The sequence below is a fragment of the Osmerus mordax genome, chromosome 3 (genome assembly GCF_038355195.1).
Source record: "Osmerus mordax isolate fOsmMor3 chromosome 3, fOsmMor3.pri, whole genome shotgun sequence".
In the NCBI taxonomy this organism is placed as follows: Eukaryota; Metazoa; Chordata; class Actinopteri; order Osmeriformes; family Osmeridae; genus Osmerus; species Osmerus mordax.
This window is the reverse complement of record NC_090052.1, coordinates 2,367,663-2,375,162: the sequence shown is the minus strand read 5'-3', so window position 1 is coordinate 2,375,162 and position 7,500 is coordinate 2,367,663.

The following is a 7,500-nucleotide window of genomic DNA, read 5'->3' as shown; positions in this document are numbered from 1 at the left end:
TATCTGATTGTCTGGGAGAGTTGTTTTCTCTGCATGGTTGGACTGATGATGGCACCGGGGGGGGGTGGGGGGGGGGGTGGAAAGTGGCCCATTTAGGATGGGCAGGACAGCTTTGCAGGAACAACATCTCAGGGCGTTTTAGTGATGAGAGTCAGTCCATAACTGGTGTCAGTTTGTTGTTTCCTAAAAGCGTCTGGTTTGTAATTGGCTGAACTTTTTTTGTTTGTATTCACTGTGTGAATTGTGTGTAAATTACCTTGCGTGTGTCTGTGTATGGCATTTTTATATGTGTGTGTGTGCGTGTGTGAGAGCAGAGGTCAGGGAGCAGGCAAACTTGAGTCTGTGTTTATGTGTGTGTCTCAGAAGGACGGTCGTCTTGAGGCTGTGTGTGTGTAAGCTGCCGGAGCTCCTCCCGGCTCCTCCTAGCTCCTCCCGGCTCCTCCAGCTCCTCCCAGCTCCTCCCAGCTCCTCCCAGCTCCTCCTAGCTCCTCCCAGCTCCTCCCAGCTTCTCCCAGCTCCTCCCCAGCTCCTCCTAGCTCCTCCAAGCTCCTTCCAGCTCCTCCCAGCTCCTCCCAGCTCCTCCTAGCTCATCCCAGATCCTCCCAGCTCCTCCCAGCTCATCCCAGATCCTCCCAGCTCCTCCCAGCTCCTCCCAGCTTCTCCCAGCTCCTCCCAGCTCCCTCCTAGCTCCTCCCAGCTCCTCCCAGCTCCTCCCAGCTCCTCCCAACTCCTCCCAGATCCTCCCAGCTTCTCCCAGCTCCTCCCAGCTCCTCCTAGCTCCTACCAGCTCCTCCCAGCTCCTCCCAGCTCCTCCCAGCTCCTTCTAGCTCATCCCAGATCCTCCCAGCTCCTCCCAACTCCTCCCAGCTCCTCCCAGCTTCTCCCAGCTCCTCCCAGCTCCTCCTAGCTCCTCCCAGCTCCTCCCAGCTCCTCCAGCTCCTCCCAACTCCTCCCAGATCCTCCCAGCTTCTCCCAGCTCCTCCCAGCTCCTCCTAGCTCCTCCCAGCTCCTCCCAGCTCCTCCCAGCTCCTCCAGCTCCTCCTAGCTCATCCCAGATCCTCCCAGCTTCTCCCAGCTCCTCCCAGCTCCTCCCAGCTCCTCCCAGCTCCTCCTAGCTCATCCCAGATCCTCCCAGCTCCTCCCAACTCCTCCCAGCTCCTCCCAGCTTCTCCCAGCTCCTCCCAGCTCCTCCTAGCTCCTCCCAGCTCCTCCCAGCTCCTCCCAGCTCCTCCCAACTCCTCCCAGCTTCTCCCAGCTTCTCCCAGCTCCTCCCAGCTCCTCCTAGCTCCTCCCAGCTCCTCCCAGCTCCTCCCAGCTCCTCCCAACTCCTCCCAGCTCCTCCCAACTCCTCCCAACTCCTCCCAGCTCCTCCCAGCTTTGTTGGTGCTGCACTGATAAACACCAAAGGAGGGAATCTCCTCAACACTGCCAGCCTAACCAACATGTCCCCCCCCCCCTCCCCACAATTCTGTTAAGTTGAGTCATGCACACACCACACACACTAGTCCCCCCAGTGGTTGTGGATGAGGGGCCCAATTGGGAAAATGTTGATCCCCCTGTCCATAATTTGTAATGGCTGGCCTGATCGTAAATAAGAATCTGTTCTTAAGAACTGGCCCGGTTAAATAAAAGTTTAAATCTAAACGCACATTGCTTCCTAGTGCTCTGGTATTCCCTGACTACCCTCTGATATCTCCCTCTGTCAGCACCAGGAGGACTGACCTTCCCAGAAGGCCATGCTGCAGCCCCCAGCCATCACGCCCTCGGCCCGTCACAGAGGAGGCCAAGGGTCTGGCAGGTTGTCGTGGTAGCGTCTGACCCCGTCGTTGTCATGGCATCACGTTGTGTCACGTTAGCCAGAGGTCGCTCTGTCATTCTGAAGAAGGGGGGGGGGGAGGGGGGGGGGACTTGTTTGGGACTTGCTCCACTTGACACAGGGGGGTCGTTACGGAGGGGAAGATTAGGATGATTGTAAGGGCCCCTGGTCAGACAGGAGGGAAGATTAGGATGATTGTAAGGCCCTGGTCAGACAGGGGGGAAGATTAGGATGATTGTAAGGGCCCTGGTCAGACTGGGGAAGATTAGGATGATTGTAAGGGGCCCTGGTCAGACAGGGGGAAGATTAGGATGATTGTAAGGGCCCTGGTCAGACTGGGGGAAGATTAGGATGATTGTAAGGGCCCTGGTCAGACAGGGGGAAGATTAGGATGATTGTAAGGGCCCTGGTCAGACAGGGGGAAGATTAGGATGATTGTAAGGGCCCTGGTCAGACTGGGGGAAGATTAGGATGATTGTAAGGGCCCTGGTCAGACAGGAGGGAAGATTAGGATGATTGTAAGGGCCCTGGTCAGACAGGGGGAAGATTAGGATGATTGTAAGGGCCCTGGTCAGACAGGGGGAAGATTAGGATGATTGTAAGGGCCCTGGTCAGACAGGGGGAAGATTAGGATGATTGTAAGGGCCCTGGTCAGACAGGGGGAAGATTAGGATGATTGTAAGGGCCCTGGTCAGACTGGGGAAGATTAGGATGATTGTAAGGGCCCTGGTCAGACAGGAGGGAAGATTAGGATGATTGTAAGGGCCCTGGTCAGACAGGGGGAAGATTAGGATGATTGTAAGGGCCCTGGTCAGACAGGGGGAAGATTAGGATGATTGTAAGGGCCCTGGTCAGACAGGGGAAGATTAGGATGATTGTAAGGGCCCTGGTCAGACAGGGGGAAGATTAGGATGATTGTAAGGGCCCTGGTCAGACAGGGGGAAGATTAGGATGATTGTAAGGGCCCTGGTCAGACTGGGGGAAGATTAGGATGATTGTAAGGGCCCTGGTCAGACAGGAGGGAAGATTAGGATGATTGTAAGGGCCCTGGTCAGACAGGGGGAAGATTAGGATGATTGTAAGGGCCCTGGTCAGACAGGGGGAAGATTAGGATGATTGTAAGGGCCCTGGTCAGACAGGAGGGAAGATTAGGATGATTGTAAGGGCCCTGGTCAGACAGGGGGAAGATTAGGATGATTGTAAGGGTCCTGGTCAGACAGGGGGAAGATTAGGATGATTGTAAGGGTCCTGGTCAGACTGGGGGAAGATTAGGATGATTGTAAGGGCCCTGGTCAGACAGGAGGGGAAGATTAGGATGATTGTAAGGGTCCTGGTCAGACAGGGGCTTAGCATGGATGCTTACAATTCAGATCAACCATATCAGTTGCTCCCACAACCCTGCATTCATCAATATAACAATCACCAATAAGCCACGGATACCATTTCATCCGACCAATCGCCAGTTAAATCCACCCTTGGCCTCCTTACCAATGACCAATCAGCAGCAGCCATGACCGCCCCACCTCTGAACCCAAGGCCGTCCCTCTCGGGGGATATAAATGTTGCAGATTTGAACAACCTCTCAGAGTGCGTCGGTAAATATTTCATCAGCAGCGCGTCAAGCTGGGAAGCCACAAATGAGTCTCTCTCTCTCGTGGAAGTGGAGCTGAGAACGTCCTGGTTTGAAGGAACTGGACTACGGTGCGCCCTTCCTGAGTCTGCCTCAGTCAGGTCTCCACGTCGCACGGAGAGGGGCGGTGAGGTGAGGAGGGGAGGACACAGACCTCAGAGGAGGGATGAGAGGGGTGCGGTGAAGGACGGAAGGAGAGGCATGTGGAATAGGGCAACCACACACACACACACACACACAGGGGCGTCTCTAAGAATTTTGGGGTCCGTGAAGAGATTGCAATTTGTCCAATTTTATTCCAACTTTTTGATGGCCCTCTCCCCGTGTGGCCCTGGGTAATCAGTCCCACATCTCCCCTATTTCAGGAGAGAGAGAGAGAGAGAGAGAGAGAGAGAGAGAGAGAGAGAGAGAGAGACAGAGAGAGGGAGAGAGAGAGAGACAGAGAGAGAGAGACAGAGAGAGAGAGAGAGAGAGAGAGAGAGAGAGAGAGAGAGAGAGAGAGGGACAGAGAGAGAGAGAAGCAGAGGAGAGAGAGAGAGAGAGAGAGAGAGAGAGAGAGAGAGAGAGAGAGAGAGAGAGAGAGCAGAGAGAGAGAGATAGAGAGACCGAGAGAGATAGAGAGACCGAGAGAGAGAAAGGGAGAGAGAGAGACAGGCAGAGAGAGAGAGACACAAAGCAGATGGAAAAAAACAGACCATAATGGGTGGAAGATGAAGGTAAAGAGAGAAGGAGGACACATAAGGGATTGACGAGACAGAGAGAGATAGAGAGATGGAGAGATAGAGAGATAGAGAGATGGAGAGATGGAGAGATAGAGAGATAGAGAGATGGAGAGATAGAGAGAGATGGACAGATGGAGAGATAGAGAGATGGAGAGATGGAGAGAGATAGAGATGGAGAGATGGAGAGATAGAGAGAGATAGAGGGATGGAAAGAGAGAGAGAAAAAGAGAGAGAAAGAGAGATGGAGAGAGAGAGAGATGAAGAGATGGAGAGCTAGAGAGAGAGAGAGAGAGAGAGAGAGAGAGAGAGAGAGAGAGAGAGAGAGAGAGAGAGAGAGAGAGAGAGAGAGAGAGAGAGAGAGACTACAGATACCAAGCACAGGACTTGGCCAAGGACTTGGAGATCACATGGGACCCTGAAATATTTGTCCTGAAAATCTTTCTTCCATAGGAAAACAGACGCTTCATTTACCAGGAGAGAGAGTTGATTAAATTTTTCGAGTGTTTAGAACTCTGCCCGTCTGTCACCGTGACGACGTCCCCTTCTCTGTCACTCACTCTCTCTTTTCTCTCTCCAGTCTCTCTCTTTCTCTTTCTCTCTTTCTCTATCTTCTCTCTCTTTCTCTCCTTTTTCTACTTCTAATTCATTCAGGCTCCTCAGTGTTCCTGCCAATCATTTGTCTCTCCACTTCTCTCTCCATCTCGGTATCAGTCACACTCTCACTACATTGGTCCAATTCTTTCCCTATCACTGTGTCTCTTGACTTTCCTCTCCCTCTCCGTCCCAAATCTCATACCATCTCAAGCCCTCTTCCATTCAGTACCTCCAAATTCACTGCAAACCAGCTTCTTCATCACCACTCATCTCTCTCTCTCTCTCTCTCTCTCTCTCTTCTCTCTCTCTCTCTCTCTCCTCTCTCTCTCTCTCTCTCTCTCTCTCTCTCTCTCTCTGCCTCATCCCTCTATCTCCTCTCTCTCTCCCCTCCTCTCTCCCCTCTCTCTCTTTCTCTTGCTCTCCTCTCTCTCTCTCTCTCTCTCTCTCTCTCTCAATCCTATCTAAGATAAGCATGTCTTGAGAGACAATTCTCTGCCCGAGTGCCTCCTCTACAAAGCGTGAGAACCGAGGAGTGGAAGAGGGGCACGTGTCGACACCCCGGTCCTCTTCTCCTCGCCTGTCGACACATGCAAAGAGCTTATCCCTCCGTCTCATCTCCAGGCTCCTCGCGGGCTCCCTCGGAACAACAACCCGAGCTGACGACTCCAAGGACGGCTATCTCATCTGCCTTTTGTGCCTTTCTGATTGCGGAGCCGATATGGAAATAGGACGGGGCGTTTCAACCCGTCCTATTTCGGTTCTCCGGCGAAGCTACTGAGTTTTGGTTTCACAGCCGAGACGTGGTATACACACACAAATAAACACGCGACGAGTTGCATTTGTTGGCGAACAGTTTATGGGGAATGTGGACGTGCCAGTCTAGATGTATGGGTGTCGGAGTAAATCTGCTGCTGATGCATGTTTTCCGGCACAGCAGGACTCAGAACTGCAAGCCCAAGCAAACTGGCTCTACTTTGGGCCCACATATATGGTTACCCATGCAGATCCACTGAAAACTTGTTTTCAGTTGTTCCCACTGGACATTCCACACACACACACTCTCGCTCCACACATACACACACACACACACACACGCACTCTCTCTTCACAAACACACTCTCACTCTTCACACACACACACACACACACTCTTCAACACACGCGCACACACAGGGATTCCTGGAGCCTGTCCGTGTTCTCCAGAACTAGTTTGGACAGGAACCTGACTCACCATGAGACCCTGGGAGCCCAACATCAGACCGTCGCCACGGCCACCACATCCCCCGGCGTTGCATGACCTTATGTCTTTGTCAAGACTCTGCATGCACACGCACACAAACACACACACACACACGTACACACGTCAGGGTACACACACTGTGTGTCCGTAGAGTGAACTGTCACAATGCACAACTACCGACAGTTTCTCATTAAAGCGACGCCTCTGTTCTTGTCACGACATGTGAGACTGCGATCTTCCAGTAAGAGTTCGTACTATAGACATGGGTGCAGAAGCCTTTGATGAGAAGCTGTCATGCTATGTACTTGTACTTATATAAAACTGAATGACTGGCATGTTTTTGTCACCTTCAACGTTTCAAGTCTCAATACACTTAACAAGTCATTTGTTTTCTAGGATGACAGCTACTCCACAGAGAGACAACTTGGCACCTTTGTCAGACAATCCAGCAGGTTGACACTGATATGTCACACCTGTAATAAGCACACTTACACTGCTATTTGAAGCACTTCTGATCGGTCTGTGGTGGGGGAACGTGCGATCACACTCTCCAACGCACCGAAATAGATCCAGAAAATCAATCTAGTTTCCAGAAGAAAAGAAACTGGAAAAATTGACCTTCTGGAGAATGACATTTCATCCCCACGAGCGAGGCCCAAGGAGGCGCCTAAACCAACAGGTGGTAAGACCCAGAGGATTGAAGAACAGGCCCACTGTGAGCAGATATTTGCCCACGAGGGCGGTGAGAGAGAGGTGGGCCCTAATTGTGCAAGCGGAAGAAGACTGAGGAGGAGAGAGGAGAGAGGGAACGGGGGAGAGCGTCAGGATGAAATAAAGATGAGGGAGCGCGAGGGAGAATGAAAGAGATTACAGATGATGTCACTGTGCCTCATGACAGCCTGGTCCCCTGAGCTTTGGCACACAGATGATGAAAGCACAGCTCTCTCCCTCTCTCTTTCTCGGTCTCTCTCTCTCTCTGTCTCTCTCTCTCTCTCTGTCTCTCTCTCTCTCTCTCTCTCTCTCTGTCTCTCTCTCTCTCTCTCTTTGTCTCTCTCCGTCTCATTTTCTCTCCGTCTCTCGCTCGCCGTCTCACTCCATCCCTCTTCCCTTCTCTCTCTATCAGTCCATCTCTCTATCTCTCTCTATCTCTCTCTCTTTCTCTCTCTCTCTCTCTCTCTAGCTCTCTCTAGCTCTCCATCTCTCTCTATCTCTCCATCTCTCTTTCTCTCTTTCTCTCTCTTTTTCTCTCTCTCTTTCCATCTCTCTATCTCTCTCTATCTCTCCATCTCTCCATCTCTCCATCTATCCATCTCTATCTCTCTCCATCTCTCCATCTCTCTATCTCTCCATCTGTCCATCTCTCTCTATCTCTCCATCTCTCTATCTCTCTATCTCTCTATCTCTCCATCTCTCCATCTCTCTATCTCTCTATCTCTCCATCTCTCTCTGTCTCGTCATTCCCTTATGTGTCCTCCTTCTCTCATTACCTTCATCTTCCA